The 15,012-nt window shown below is 51.5% G+C and overlaps 1 protein-coding gene across 2 annotated transcripts in view; it reads right to left on the reverse strand.

Moving 5' to 3' along the window:
- Positions 1 to 207: 207 nt before the first annotated feature.
- Positions 208 to 15,012, reverse strand: part of SGTA (small glutamine rich tetratricopeptide repeat co-chaperone alpha) — a 209,925-nt gene continuing 195,120 nt past the window's right edge. For both annotated transcript variants that reach the window (XM_086947835.1, XM_086947834.1), the window contains one exon: positions 208 to 1,707. The gene's annotated coding sequence lies outside the window, so the exon portion shown is untranslated. The remainder of the gene's footprint in view (positions 1,708 to 15,012) is intronic.

The following is a 15,012-nucleotide window of genomic DNA, read 5'->3' on the forward strand; positions in this document are numbered from 1 at the left end:
TTTCACATTCTGGTGATATGGTTTGTTAGTTCTACCTAACTTTTGTCCCTACGCACACGAGTTGGCATAGGCACAAGATCATAGAATCACCATCGGATCTCTAACCTAGACCCCTAAGTTTGTTGTTTATAAGACATGAATCTAGAACAGGATTATGATGCAAAATTACTTTCAAGAAAAGACCAATGCATCCAGCAGAAACTGATCAAAGGTTGGCATTTATAGACATTTATTACGTTTTTATTTTATATTTTTAACAATTTATATCAGAAAGAACAACCGCAGGTCGTCTATTTGTCTCCACTGGCTTCAGTATCATGTCCGAGCGATGTCTTCCTCTTCATCCGCGTTACATTAGGACCAGGCGGAAACAGACTGTTGGAGTTCATACTCTGTGATCCAGAAGGCTCTACAGACAAGAGACAAATCAAAGGGTGCAAAGTTGCGCTCTTTCCTAGGCTGAAATAGATTTAGCCTTAATGTGATGTATGTCTCGGACCATCAGACTGCGAGTTTCATGTACCTGGTACAGTACAGCCTTCTCCACAACACAGTACATGCACTCAGACAGAGAGAGAGGTGCGTGCAGCCACAGAAAGACTGGCGTCACTTCATGATTAGAAAAGTGCAGAATGAAGATGGTTTTCAGCTGAGTGCGTCAAGGGATGTCCGATACTTTAGTGCTTCAAAATCCTTCCCATCTCAGCAAACGAAGTTTTACAACTTACAAGAAGCTTTGGCCTCAATGACTTCATCAATATCGTGGCTCAGAAGTTAGCACCACCTCCCACACTACCTCTGCAATTCATCACCCCCCCCCCCTCCACAAAACAATGTACCTTTGTGTAAGGTATCTCATCTCAGTTTGTTCTACAACCCTTCAGGGCATCAAGGGAATGATTTGGAAATGAGACACACAGAGAGCCAGATGTTCTGTGCCCCTGGTTGAAGGACTGGCAGGTGATGATCCTGCAGCATGGTCTTCAATCTGTATCACTGATGATGCTCCAGAGCTGCTCTATGTGCAGTCCGTGTGTCCAGACTTGAGACACTCACCAGAAAAGACGGTCAGACAATTGCGAGCAAGCAGATCAACCAGTCGACGCGTTACTAGAGCGGCAAACTGCCCATAAAATAACAGTACAGCACAAGATGCCTGGAACCCCCCAAAAACATTTATTGTAACCAAGCCGCTTGCACACAGCTGTAGCTCATTCCAAGGCTGCTACCAGCAATGATGATAGGTCAATGTCGAAGATCTGAAGGCATCGGACTCCTCGCACACAGTGCCTGCATGCTGAGACCGTTGGCAAGCTTGGTTTATAAGTCAAGGCTAAACACCGCGGGGCGCAGATCCTGTGCAGCGTCTATCAATGGCGAGACATCATCATCTTGCGTGTGGATCACTTTCAACTGCCAAATGGTTTATCTGAGCCGAAGGAGCTCAGTGCGTGGACTTTAAAAACAGGGTGAGGTAAGGAGAGGAATAGTGGTGATCGTAGAAAATAATCGACATTACCCTCAAAAACTTAGTCGAAAGAGAATGAGCTGCTGGTTTGTACAGTTTGCTGGCTCTTCAAAAAAGGAGCGACTGTTGAGGGCTCCTGGCGATGGAATGTCCTTTCCCTCGCTTGGACGTCCGGCAGGGGCAATGGCAACAGAAATGGCTTCCAGTTCATATCATGAGGACGCCTCCCACGAATATCGCTGTTGAACAGAAACAATAGGAATGTAAATCCACAAGATATTTCAAGCAGTCAAGGTTCAGGGTCCTTCCCATTCCTTCGATCAAGCCCAGCCCTTCCCTCTGACGCTCAACACGTTTCTTAAAACACTCACATCTTGACAGATGGCTCCAAAAGACACGGCAGAAGAACAGAAACATACTCCATGGACTCGGGCAAAACCAGTATACAGGCTTTACAACAGCCATTACTATGCACATAAGTATCACAGCCATTACAACACAGCCAAGTACCACTGTTTTTTTGGTAGGTTTACAATACAAATCTTTATCACAGTAAATTTTGAAATATTTAAAATGGGCATAACGTTTTTTTTTCTAGAGTGTTGGGATGGGTAATTTAAGGCGAGTAAGTGCATTTAAGCAGTAATAAGAAAAATGCTACTTACCAGTATGCATCTGTTATTGGCATGTAGAGCTGCCGATCCACAAACTATGCATAGATCGCCATTTGGGGTTGAGGACGGTTGTTTGCACTTGTTTTTGTCTTAGAAAAGTCTTTGTAGTCACAAGATAGGAGACTCCTCCTGTGGACCATAGTGCGCCTGGGCATTGGCTCCATCTTCAGATTGTTTTTCACCAGCGGGGAAATTATGGAGTTTTGTGAGAAACATAAAAGATGCCCATGTATGCTGTATCTAAATAACATAATTCTGGAACAGATAAAGGCAGCCACGGAGGCGGGTGGGCGTGTGTGAATCTGCAGCTCTACATGCCAAGAACAGATGCATACTGGTAAGTAGCATTTTCCTTTAGAGGCATACGAGCTGCAGATCACACACTATGCATAGATTGCATAGCAGTACTGTCCCTTTAGCGGCGACCACCAGTATCTGTTGCAGTAGTTTGAAATAATGTTTTTAGTACAGCTTGACCCACAGTAGCTTGTTGTTTTGCGTGCACATCTACACAATAGTGCTTTGTGAATGCGTGCAGTGTAGAACAATTAGCTGCCTCGCAGATGTCACCTAAGGGAATGTTCCCTAAAAATGCCATTGAAGCCCAGAATTTTCTTGTAGAGTGGGCTGTAGGAGGAACTGATATGGTATGTTTTGCTTTGTGATAGCAAATTTGTATACATTTAACAATCTACCTCGCTATCCCAGATTTTGATATGGGGTCGCCTTTATGTGGTGATGAGAAAGATACAAAAAGTTATTTGGTCTTGCGAAAAGGTTGTGTTCTCTCAATGTAATAAAGTAATGCTCTTTTAACATCAAAAGTATGAAGAGCTCTTTCTAAGATTGTCTGTGGCTGCGAGAAGAACACTGGCAACTCCACAGACTGATTGAGGTGGAAAGGAGAAATGACTTTAGGGAGGAATTTAGGATTAGTTTGGAGAACAACCTTATTATGATGCATTTGTAAGAAAGGTCCCTGAATAGTTAGTGCTTGTAGCTCACTAACTTTTCTATTCTAAGAGAAGTGATGGCCACTAGGAAAGCAACCTTCCATGTTAAAAACTGTAGCTCACATTTATGTAAAGGTTCAAAGGGAAGACCCATCAGGTGAGGGTGGTACTCTGGGAGGAATTCTTCTTTTGAAGCCTTCCATATATGCTTTGATGGCAGGCACTCTGAACAGTAATAAGTGTTGCCTGTTTTGTAAATAGGCTGCTATGGCAGCGAGGTGCAATCTAATAGAAGTATAGGCTAAGTTACACCGTTGGAGATGTAGTAGGTAACCTATGATGTGTCGACATCTAGGGGATTGATGGTGGTGTTATGACAATATATGACAAATATTTTCCACTTAGCTGCATAGCAGGCTCTAGTGGTGGGACGTCTAGCCTCCTTAATAATGTTCATACAGTCAGGGGGCAGGTTAAGGTAAACAAATTCCAGGACCTCAGGAGCCAGATCGCAAGGTTGAGCTAAGCTGAGTCCGGGTGTCTGATGTCTCCACGGTTCTGGGTTAAGAGGCGTGGGGAGAGGTGCAGTTTTTGCTGCAGAACTACTGACAGCTCCAGTAATGTGGTGTACCACGGTGCCTGGCCCAAGTTGGAGTAACTAGAATGAGAGTGAGTGTTGCTGTAGTTTGCGCTCCACCAGTGGAATGAGTGGGAGAGGCCGAAAAGCGTATGCAAATTTGCCTTTCCAATTCATCCATATTGCATTGGCTTGGGACAATGGGTGTGGATATCTGGCGGCGAAGCTTGGGCATTTGGCGTTTCCGTGTGTGGCGAAGAGGTCTGTGTGTGGTTGGCCCCACATTTGAAAAAATGGTTGAAGGACTTGTGGATGAAGTTCCCACTGGTGACTCTGTTGTGTTTTATGGCTTAACAGATCGGCTATGTTGTTCTGGACTCCCGGGACTTGTTGGGCTAGGAGAAAAATGTTGCGCGGTATAGCCCATCCCCATTTGCTTTGTGCTAGTTGAGAGAGCTGCAGAGAATGTGTCCCGCCTTGTTTTTGTATGTAGTACATGGCTGTCCTGTTGTCCGTGCGGACTAGGACAGCCTTGCCTGATATATGCTTCTGGAATGCCTTTAGGGCTAGGAATATGGCTAGTAACTCCAGGTGGTTGAAGTGGAGTAACTTCTGGTGAGGAGTCCACCTCTCCAGCCAGAGAGCGATGCTTCCGCCGTCAGGATATTCTGTGGAACGGGCCTGATGAACGGTCGCCCTTTGGAATGGTTTTTGGTGTTCCACCACCGCAGAGAGAGAGGAGTACGACCGTCTACCAACACCAGATCTGTTAGCTGACCTTGAGCCAGGTTCCATTGGTGTGCTAAGCACTCTTGGAGAGGACGCATCTGGAGTTTTGCATGATTCCTATGAGCTGCAACTACACTCGAGCTGGAAGAGAGTGTTGAGGCTGAAATTTGGGTATGAGGGTTTGCATGATTGCTATCCTGGCTGGACTGGGATAAGCTAGTGTTTTTGAGGTGTCTATTGTGGCACCGAGGTATTGTATGTGGGACGGTTGTAGATGAGACTGTGTGATTTACTGTGAACCCCAAAGTGTTGAGTAGTTGAATAGTGGTGTGTGTGTGATGTATACATTGACTGTATGAGCTAGCTTTTATTAGTCAGTCGCCCAGATATGGGAAGATGTGAATGTGTTGTCTTCTGAGATGAGCTGCAACTAACGCCAGGCACTCGGTGAATACCCGGGGTGCTGTGGTGACTCCGAATGGGAGGACTTTGAATTGGTAGTGTTGACCGTCCACTACAAGCCTGAGGTATCTTCTGTGAGATGTGTGAATGGGAACATGGAAGTAGGCGTCCTTGAGATCTAGAGTGGCAAGGAAGAGGAAGGACTTGCTGAAGTGTGACCACGTGGAAATGGTCTCAGTGTTTGTACAGGTTTAGGGGTCTGAAGTCTGAGGTCTTAAATAGGTCTCAGAGAGCCGTCCTTTTTTGGTATGAGAAAATACAGAGAGTAAACTCCTGTGTTTTGTTGGTGCGGGGGAACGAGTAGTTTCTTACCCATCTGTGTTGTTTTGCAGCTTAAAGATCTTTCTGGATTCACTATGCTGTGCATTATTCTGCGGCCTAGTGGTTGGGTCTGGAATTGTAGTCTTTTCTCTCTTTTTTTTCGTAGCCCAGGTGGGCGTCGACGTCCCACCTTTTGGTGTCATTCCTGTGATGTCAGCATGCTTCCTGTGGAAGCTCCCAGCCTTGGGCGCCATCTTCGGATTCTTTTTTTCTCCCGTTTTTGTGTCATTGTTATTCATCCTTTTCCAATCATTTCAGGTTCTTTCTTCTTTTTCAAGGAACTCCTGATTTGTCTCTTTTAAAGAGTTTGACTGTATATTGTCTTTGTGTTCCCTTTTCCTCCTGTCTCATCTTTCTGTTGGAGGTGGGTGGGTTCGCTAGTGTATCCAGAAAGATCTTCAAGCTGCAAAACAACACAGACAGGTAGGAAACTATTCGTTTTGCAGCGTGAATCTGTTTGGATTCACTTTGCTGTGCATAGACTTTGTAGCGGTTTGTTATGTTTGTGGCGGCTGGGTGGAAGATGAGCGTTGGTTGTTGAATATATGTTGAAGCACTTTCTGTCCTACTTGTGTTTCCTTGTTCATTTGTATATCCACACAGTAGTGCTTAGTGAACGTGTGCACTGAAGCCCATGTTGCCGCCAGGCATATGTCTTGTATGGGTGTGTTAGCCAGGAAGGCTATTGGTACTCCCTTTTTCCTGGTAGAGTGGGCCCGTGCCCCTTCTGCTAGTTCTTGGCCTGCCTGCTTGTGGCAGAATTGTATTGTTTGTGCGATCCATTGTGCGATGGTCCCTTGTTACCGGTCTTCCCATGAAACTGGTCGCGAAGGACACAAAGAACTGCTTTGTTTTCCTGTGCTCCTTCGTTCTTTCCATGTAATGCATTACTGCCCTTCTAGCGTCCAGAGTGTTCAGTGCCCTCTCTGCGCTTGTGGATGGTTTCTGAAAGAAGCTTGGTATTTGTATTGTCTGGTTCATGTGAAACCTTGACACCACCTTTGGCATAAAGTGTGGATCCGTTCTCATCACCACCGTGTCATTGTGTATTTGGATGTAGGGTGCTTGTAGTGTTAGCGCTTGCAGCCCGCTTACCCTGCGTAGCGAGGTGATTGCCACTTGAAAGGCTGTCTTCATTGTGAGCATTTGAAGTGAGGTTTTATGGATGGGTTCAAAAGGCGCCTTCATAGGTTCTGTTAGGACTAAATTAAGGTTCCATGCCGGTGGCGGCATCCTCTTTGGTAGGGTGATCCTTTTAGCCCCTTCCATGAATCTCTTTACTACTTGTGATGTAAAGAAGCTTTTTCCCGTCTCTCCTCTTGTGTAGGCTACTACCACTGCTAGGTGTACTCTCAGCGAGGTAGAGCTTAGGTTTGCTTTTAGCAGGTGTGTTAAATATTTTAGCACAGTTGATTCCTTGGTCATTTTCTTGAGTAGCTTTTTCCTGATGCACCATTTTGTGAATCTTTTCCATTTCGCCACATACCACCTCCGTGTGGTAGGTCTCCTTGCCTCCCCTTGCACCCTCAGGGTGCTCTCTGGGAGTTTCAGGTGTGTAAACTCTACGTCTTCAGGAGCCATGCCACCAGGAAGAGGGTCTCTGGCTCTGGGTGGAGCACCTCCGCGTTTTGCATGGGGAGCAAGTCTTTTCTTTTTACGAACTTGTGAGGTGGTCCCTGCGCCATCTCCACTATTTGTGAGAACCAGGACTGTCTGGCCCACTGTGGTGCTACCAGAATCAGTGTGATGTTGCTGGTTCTGCATTTGTTGAGTACCCTGTGTATCAGTGGTATCAGGGGGAAAGCGTAGGCAAATGTTTTCGACTAGCTTATCCATAGGGCATTCCCCTTGGACTGTTTCCCTGGTAGCCTGGATGCGAAGTATTGGCATTTTGCATTCTGGTGTGTTGCAAATAGATCTATTTTCAGTGTTCCGCACTTTTTGAATAGCTTTTGCGTCTCCTGTGCATTGAGCTCCCACTCGTGGGATGCTGATGTCTGTCAGCTGAGCCTGTCTGCCTCCACGTTGTCCTTTCCTAGTAGGTGTATGGCCAGGAGGTCTATTTCTAGTGGGATGGCCTATCTCCAGATCTCCTGTGCTAGGTTGGATAGTGCAACTGACTATGTTCCTCCCTGTTTGTTGATGTAGAACATTGTTGTCGGTTTGTATCAACACTCTCTGCTTGTACAGTTGTTTCTGGGAGGTTTTAAGGGCAAGGAACACAATCTTTAGTTCCAGGTAGTTGATGTGCTTGATCGCATCTGTTGGCCTTGCATGTTGTAGTTGACTCTCCTCTGTCTCTCTCTTACCCGGAGCGTCTTCGGGGTAAAAATGGAGCAGGCGTTGCAATCTTTGCTCTCGTGGTCGACCGGCAGACAGAGTGTGCAAACCGGATGCTGGTCCTTCTGCGCGTACTTGTGGTGGCAATTGCTGCAGTATTTGAAAGAGGCTTTGTCCATTCCTGCGCTCAGGGGGCACCCTGCGTGCGCATTCTCCGTTGGACGTCGAGGTTTTCGATGTTCTCCTTCCTCTTCGTCGTCCCGGTTCAGTGGTCTTGCTTGGAGAAGTATTCTCCAATCCTTTTCGTGGTTTTCGTGTCTTTTTCCTCTTCTTTCTCCCAAAAACTCTGGAACCTCATGGTGATGATCCAGACCCAACGGCGGAAAAAAGAATCTGAAGATGGCGCCCAAGGGTGGGAGCTTCCTCAGGAAGCGTGCCGTCACAGGAAGGACACCAAAAGGTGGGACGTTGATGCCCACCTGGGCTTCGAAAAAAAATAAAAAAGAGAAAAGACTACGATTCCGGACCCAACCACTAGACCGCGGAATAATGCACAGCATAGTGAATCCAGAAAGATTCACGCTGCAAAACTGGTTCTATTGCACTCTTTTGTAGGAGGGAGATGACTTCCTGCTTGAGCAGTGATAAATGTTCTAACGGCATTGGGCGCTGTTTGGGTGGTATGTTTGGGAGGGTTGAGGTAAGTTCCAGACAGTAACCTGATTGAGCGATTTGTCTCACCCACCGGTCTGTGGTGATGTTGCTCCAGACAGGAAGTAACTGTTGTATTCTTCCCCCGACCAGAGTGGAATGGTCCGGGGGAGCGGAGAGAAGTCATTGGGTAGGGGTGGAGGCCGATCGGGTATTTGCTCTTGCCTCTACCTGTGTTATTTTTGCCTCTGTCACCTCCTATTTGATAACCTCTGGTAAATGTGGTCTGGATGGGGGCCTTGAAAGAGGTGGAGGTGTCAGAGGAGTAGCCTCTTGAGGTGCCCTTGTAAGAGGAACGACGAAAAGATCATCTGGGAACTTGCGATTGGAAGGCTCCCATTGATTTAGCTGTGTCCATGTCTTTCTTCATCTTTTCAAGGGATGAATCTAAATAAGTGTTCCTGATTGAATGGCTGGTTTAAGATGGAACTTTGTACTTCAGGTTTAAAACCTGAAATGCGAAGCTAAGCATGTCTACGCAGGAGAACACTTGTGTTGACGGCTCTAGAGGCAGTATCGAACAAGTTACTTACCTTCGGTAACAATATATCTGTAAGAAACATTAGTTAGTATTAGATTCCTTACCTTAGAATATCCCCAGGCGTCAGTCTGGATCCGGAAACTTTTGCGTAGCAGTACCCCTGCGCGTCGGTAGGAGTCGTCTGCAGGCGTCCCCTGCGGCTCCGCGTCCGTCGTTGGCGTTGTGCGCCGTGATGACGTCGCTGGAGTATATAGACGCCGCCTCCGCGCGCTGACGTCAGTTCTTTGTACACAGCTTTTCCGCGCCAGAACACGCAGAGCCATGTGAGAACCAACACTGGTGCCATTTGAAACTAGGGCCCTGAAAGGGATGTCCTTAACCCTAGGTATCAGTTCGCAGAACGGGGAGGATGGGTGGGTCGGTAAGGAATCTAATACTAACTAATGTCTCTTACAGATATATCGTTACCGAAGGTAAGTAACTTGTTCATCTGAAAGAAACACGTTAGTATTAGATTCCTTACCTTAGAATAGATACCCCAGCAATACCAACCCCGGTGGTGGGTCTGCGAACCAATACATTCCTACACCAGAAAGTCCTGGAGGACAGAACGGCCAAAGAAGCCATCCCTCCGGACTTGACTGTCCAGGCAGTAGTGCCTCGCAAAAGTGTGCAGGGAGGCCCACGTAGCCGCCTGGCAAATGTCCTGCAAGGGGACTCCCCGGCCCAGGGCAGTAGTAGCCGCCGTGGCCCGAGTGGAATGGGCCCTAAGCCCAACAGGGGGCTCCTTCCGAGCCAAAGAGTAGCACGCTTTGATGCACAGAACGACCCACCGAGAGATGGTCCGTTTATGTACCGCCCGTCCCTTCTTCGCACCCACGTAGCCAACAAACAGTTGGTCATCCACCCGGAACTGGCGTGTGCGATCCATATAAAATGAAAGCGCACGCTTTGGGTCCAGACGATGGAGCCGCTCTTCATCCTTTGAAGGATGCGGAGGCGGGAAGAAGGAGGGGAGGGTGATGGACTGCCCGATGTGAAAAGCAGAAACTACTTTGGGCAGGAAAGAAGGCCTAGTCCTTAGAACCACCTTGTCAGGATGAATGGACAGGAAAGGAGGTTGGACAGAAAGAGCCTGGAGCTCACTCACTCTCCTGGCAGAGGTGATGGCAACCAGGAAAGCCGTCTTCAAAGTCAGGAGATGAAGAGGACAAGAATGAAGGGGCTCAAAGGGAGCACACATCAGAAAGGTAAGAACCAGGTTCAAGTCCCACTGAGGCATCACAAACGGAACAGGTGGATACATGTGTGTGATGCCTTTCAAGAATCTCGTTACAATCGGGGACTTGAACAAAGAAGGCTGATCAGGAAGCCTCAGAAAGGCTGAAAGGGCAGAAAGGTAGCCCTTGATAGTGCCCAGAGCAGAGCCCTGCTGGGCAAGAGAAAGAAGAAACAGAAGAACCTCGGAAAGAGGGGTAGAAAGAGGATCCACAGCCTTTGCTGTGCACCATGCCACAAATCTGTTCCACCGACAGGCGTATACCGACTTAGTGGAGGGACGCCTGGCTGCCAGAATTACATCACAGACTTCAGGAGGCAAGTCAAATGGCCTCAACTGCCGCCGCTCAATCTCCAAGCATGGAGGTGGAGACTGGACAGGTTCGGGTGGAGGACCGTCCCCTGCTGCTGCGACAGAAGGTCCTCCTGAAGGGGCAGGCGGATCGGGGGACCGACTGACATGCTGAGTAGCTCGGGATACCAGTACCTTCGAGCATAGTCCGGAGCCACAAGGATAACTTGGGCCCGGTCGCGCCTGATCTTCTTCAGCACTCTGGGCAGAAGTGGTATAGGCGGAAAGGCGTATAACAGACCGCAACTCCACTCGCGCCGAAAGGCGTCGCCGTGCGAGTGCCGTCTTGGAAACTCCAACGCACAGAACTGATGACATTGCGCGTTCTCTTCTGTGGCGAATAGATCTAACCAAGGCTCTCCCCATTGCAGAAAGATGCCTTGCGCCACGTCCGAGTTCAGACGCCATTCGTGATCCATCGAGCACCGACGGCTGAGTTCGTCCGCCCTGGCGTTCAGAGAGCCTGCCAGGTGTTGAACCGTCAAGGTCACGCCCTGACGTTCCAGCCACTGCCAGAGGCGCAGAGCCTCCTGGCAAAGGGTCCACGACCCCACTCCGCCCTGTTTGTTGCAGTACCACATGGCGGTGGTGTTGTCGGTGAACACCTGCACTACACTCCCGTTGACAAAGGGGAGGAATGCCTTCAGTGCTAGACGAATCGCCCGCAGCTCCAACAGGTTGATATGGAGCCGGGACTCCGCCGGAGACTAGATGCCTCTGATCTCTGCCTCTCCCAAGTGGCCCCCCCAGCCCTGGAGGGACGCGTCCGTCACAACAACGTGCTCCGGTTGGGGAAGGGAGAGGGATCTGCCTCTGACCCAATCGCGGTCCGTAAGCCACCACTGCAGTTGTCTCGCAGCGCCCTCCGAGATCAAGACGTGGTCGGACAAGTTGCCCTGATGCTGGGCCCACTGAAACTTCAGGTCCCACTGCAGAGCCCGCATCCGCCACCGGGCGTGATGCACCAGAAGGAGGCAGGAAGCCATCAGTCCCAGCAGCCGTAGCGTCAACCTGACCGAAACCCGGGATAGCGGCTGAAAGATGGGAATCAAAGCCTGTATATCCCGGACCCGCCGTTCCGGCGGATAAACCCGAAACTGCGCCGAGTCCAGAACCGCTCCGATGAAAAGGAGCTTTTGAGAGGGACACAGGTGTGATTTCGGCACATTGATGGAGAACCCCAGGTCGTGCAAGAGGTCTGCCGTCATCTGAAGGTGGTGGACGACTGTCTGGGGCGAGCCCGCCTTCAACAACCAGTCGTCTAGGTAGGGGAAGACTGAAACCCCTAACCTGCGCAGATGGGCTGCGACCACCGCCATCACCTTTGTGAACACCCGTGGGGCGCTGGTAAGGCCAAAGGGGAGCACGATAAACTGAAAGTGCTCCTGGCCTACCGTGAACCGCAGGTAACGCCGGTGGGCCGGCAGGACGGGGATGTGAAAATACGCATCCTGCAAGTCCAACGCTACCATCCAGTCTTGTGGGTCTAGAGCAGCCAAGACCTGAGCTAACGTCAACATCTTGAACTTCTCCTTCCGGAGGAAGCCGTTGACGTTCCTTAGATCCAAGATAGGACGTAGGCCCCCCTTGTCCTTCTTGGGTACCAGAAAGTAGTGGGAATAGCAACCACGCCCTACTTCTGGCCCAGGAACGCGCTCGATGGCCCCCTTGGCCAAGAGGGCCGTAACTTCCTCCTGCAGAAGTGTCAAGTGGTCCCCCGACACACGGTGGTTCTGCGGTGGCATGGCTGGAGGAGCAGTCTCGAAGGGGAGGGAGTAGCCCCTTCGGACGAGTTGCAGCACCCACCTGTCCGATGTAATTGTGCGCCAGTGAGCGTGGTGATGGCGAACCCTGCCACCCACTGGCGTCACATGGGGCCGAAAGCACGGATTTGGAGGCAGATGCTGCGGGGGGAGGTGTGGCCTGACCCCGCCGTTGACCCCGACAGCCTCCACGGCGGTTTCCACGGCCGCCACCGCGTTGAAAAGATTGTTGCGGTGCGTGGCTGGTAGCACATGTGGGGACGCCCCTTCCTTGGCCACGAAAGGGGCGAAACGAACCCGTTTGCTGGCGCTGGGTCGAAAGACCCAAGGACTTGGCCGTGACCCTGGAGTCCTTGAAGCGTTCCAGCGCGTGGTCCGCCTTGTCACCAAAGAGGCGACAGCCATCGAACGGCATGTCCATCAAGGCATTTTGGACGTCTGCCGAAAAGTTGGCGGATCTCAGCCAGGCGTGGCGACGAATCGCCACCGTCGTTGACATAGCTCTGCCCAGCGAGTCGGTCGTATCAAGACCACACCGTATGGAATATTTAGCTGAGTCTCGGCCCTCAGCCACAGCCTTGCCGAGCTTTACCGCACCTCCATGGGGCATTCTGGCAGCACTTCCGCGACCGTGTCCCACACAGAGTGGGTGTAGCGGCCCAAGAGGCATGCGGGGTTGAAAGACCGCAGTCCCAGACTCAGGGACGAGAAGACCTTCTTACCATACTGGTCATACCTCTTGGATTTCCGATCGGGCGGGGCCGACGGGAATGCGGTCTGGGAGGTAGAGGCCTGGATCACCAGACTCTCGGGGGTGGGATGGGCGGACAGGAATTTGGGGTCGTCCGGACAAGGACGGTGGCGCCTGGCCACGTTCCGATCAACAGGCGAACCTGAAGCGGGCCTGGACCACGTGCCCAACAGAACGTCTGACAAGGCTTCGTTAAACGGCAGCAGAGGCTCCTGTGGGCATGACTGCGGTTTGAAGACCTCAGTGAGGATGTTAGGCCTCACGGCCGCGACGGGGAGCTCAAGGTGTAAGGCCTTGGCAGCCCTCATCAGCACCACTGAATATGCAGCGCCCTCCACCGACTCCACGGAAGGAGGAGAGACGAAACCAGGGTTAGGAAAGTCGTCCAGACCACTGGCATCCCCCAAATCACCTGTCCAGTCCGGGTCATACTGGCACTCACGTGACAGAGGGTCCTCAGACCCCTCCCAACCTTCCCCGTACTCTTCATCATCTCCATACTCGGAGTCAACGATGTAGACCGGCTCCTCGGGGTTCACAGGCCCCATCGGCGTCGAGCCCGGCGTCGAGCGACGCCGGTCCGACTCCGCGTCCGGATTCGGGGGAGGAATGGGGACGGCGCCGCCCGGAGCCGGCGCCGGACCCCCGGCGCCGGCCGAAGCCGGCACGGGAGAACCGGCGCCGCGCGGGGGCGGCGTCGGGGGTAACCCAGATGGAATCGGCGCCGAACCAGCCGGTAGGCCAGCCGGCGTCGACCCCGAAGGCCCTTGCGGCGCCGGAGCCGTCGGCGGCACCGGGGCCGAAGCACCCGATGGCGTCGAGCCAGGGACACCCGACCCGTCAGGGCCCCCGGACGGTAGCACTGGGCCCGAAGGCGCCGTAGGCCCCGTCGGAGAACTGAGCGCCCTCATGGCCATGAGGAACGCCTCAACCTCCTCAGGCGTCGCACCGTGCCCAGGGACCGGAGGGTATGGGGCAGGCCGCGCCGGCGACTCTCGCGGAGCCGCGGAGTTGGGTTCACCCGAACCCCCGGCCGCGTCGCGCGAGCGTCGGGGGGAGTCGGGGGTACGATGACGACGCCCCGACTTCTTGTGTTTCTTACCTGATGAGCCCGACGAATGGTGACGACTTCCGGAGCGCTCGGCGCGGCTCCGCGACCGCTCCCTCGAACGCTCCCTGGACCTCCGGCCAGACCGAGACCGCTCCCGACGCGGGGCCGACACCCGGAGCTCAAGCAGCTTGCGGGACCGCTCCAGTCTAGCCTTGTTAGTGAGAGCCCGGCAGTCGACGCAGGCGTCCACGTCGTGGTCGGGGCCCAGGCACCGGAGACAGAGTCGGTGATGGTCCGTGACCGACATCGTGCGGTCACACCCGTCACAATTCTTGAAACCGGGCATCCTACCAGGCACCAAAAAGAGATAGAAGCTATAACAAAGTTGGTCAAAAGACCGGAGTACTGCTCTTCGGATCTGCGCTTGCTGGCGCGGAAAAAAGAAGAACTGACGTCAGCGCGCGGAGGCGGCGTCTATATACTCCAGCGACGTCATCACGGCGCACAACGCCAACGACGGACGCGGAGCCGCAGGGGACGCCTGCAGACGACGCCTACCGACGCGCAGGGGTACTGCTACGCAAAGGTTTCCGGATCCAGACTGACGCCTGGGGATATTCTAAGGTAAGGAATCTAATACTAACGTGTTTCTTTCAGATTGCTATTTCCAGAGCGCAACGAATGGAGGTGTTAGTGAAGGGGTTTCCCTCCTGTATGTGGTCATTGGCCCAGTTTTTTGATTTGTATGGGAGGTGTTATAATAGGGTCTCTAGTTCGTCGTAATGTGCCCTATCATACCTGGTTAACAGAGCTTGAGTGTTAGCGATACGCCATATGTTAGCTGTTTGTGACGCGGTTCTTTTGCCAGATGCGCCTAAGAGTTTGGACTCTTTATCGGGGGTGGAGCGTCCCCTGATGTCTGAGAGTTGGCCCTTTTCCTAGCATTGAAGGCTACTAGGGAATCTAATGGTACAGGGCCCTTAATGTAAGCTGGATCCGCAGGGGCAGCTTTGTACTTTTTCTCGATCTTGGGGTTAACTCTAGCCCTCAAAGGTTCTTTAAACACTTCAGGTGCATGCTTGGTGACCCCTTTTAGCATAGGTAAGATAGATTTGGTCCTTTGGGAGGTATCAAAAGTGTCCATTAGGAAATCCTCTTCCA

Source organism: Lissotriton vulgaris (genome assembly GCF_964263255.1).
Source record: "Lissotriton vulgaris chromosome 12 unlocalized genomic scaffold, aLisVul1.2 SUPER_12_unloc_1, whole genome shotgun sequence".
In the NCBI taxonomy this organism is placed as follows: Eukaryota; Metazoa; Chordata; class Amphibia; order Caudata; family Salamandridae; genus Lissotriton; species Lissotriton vulgaris.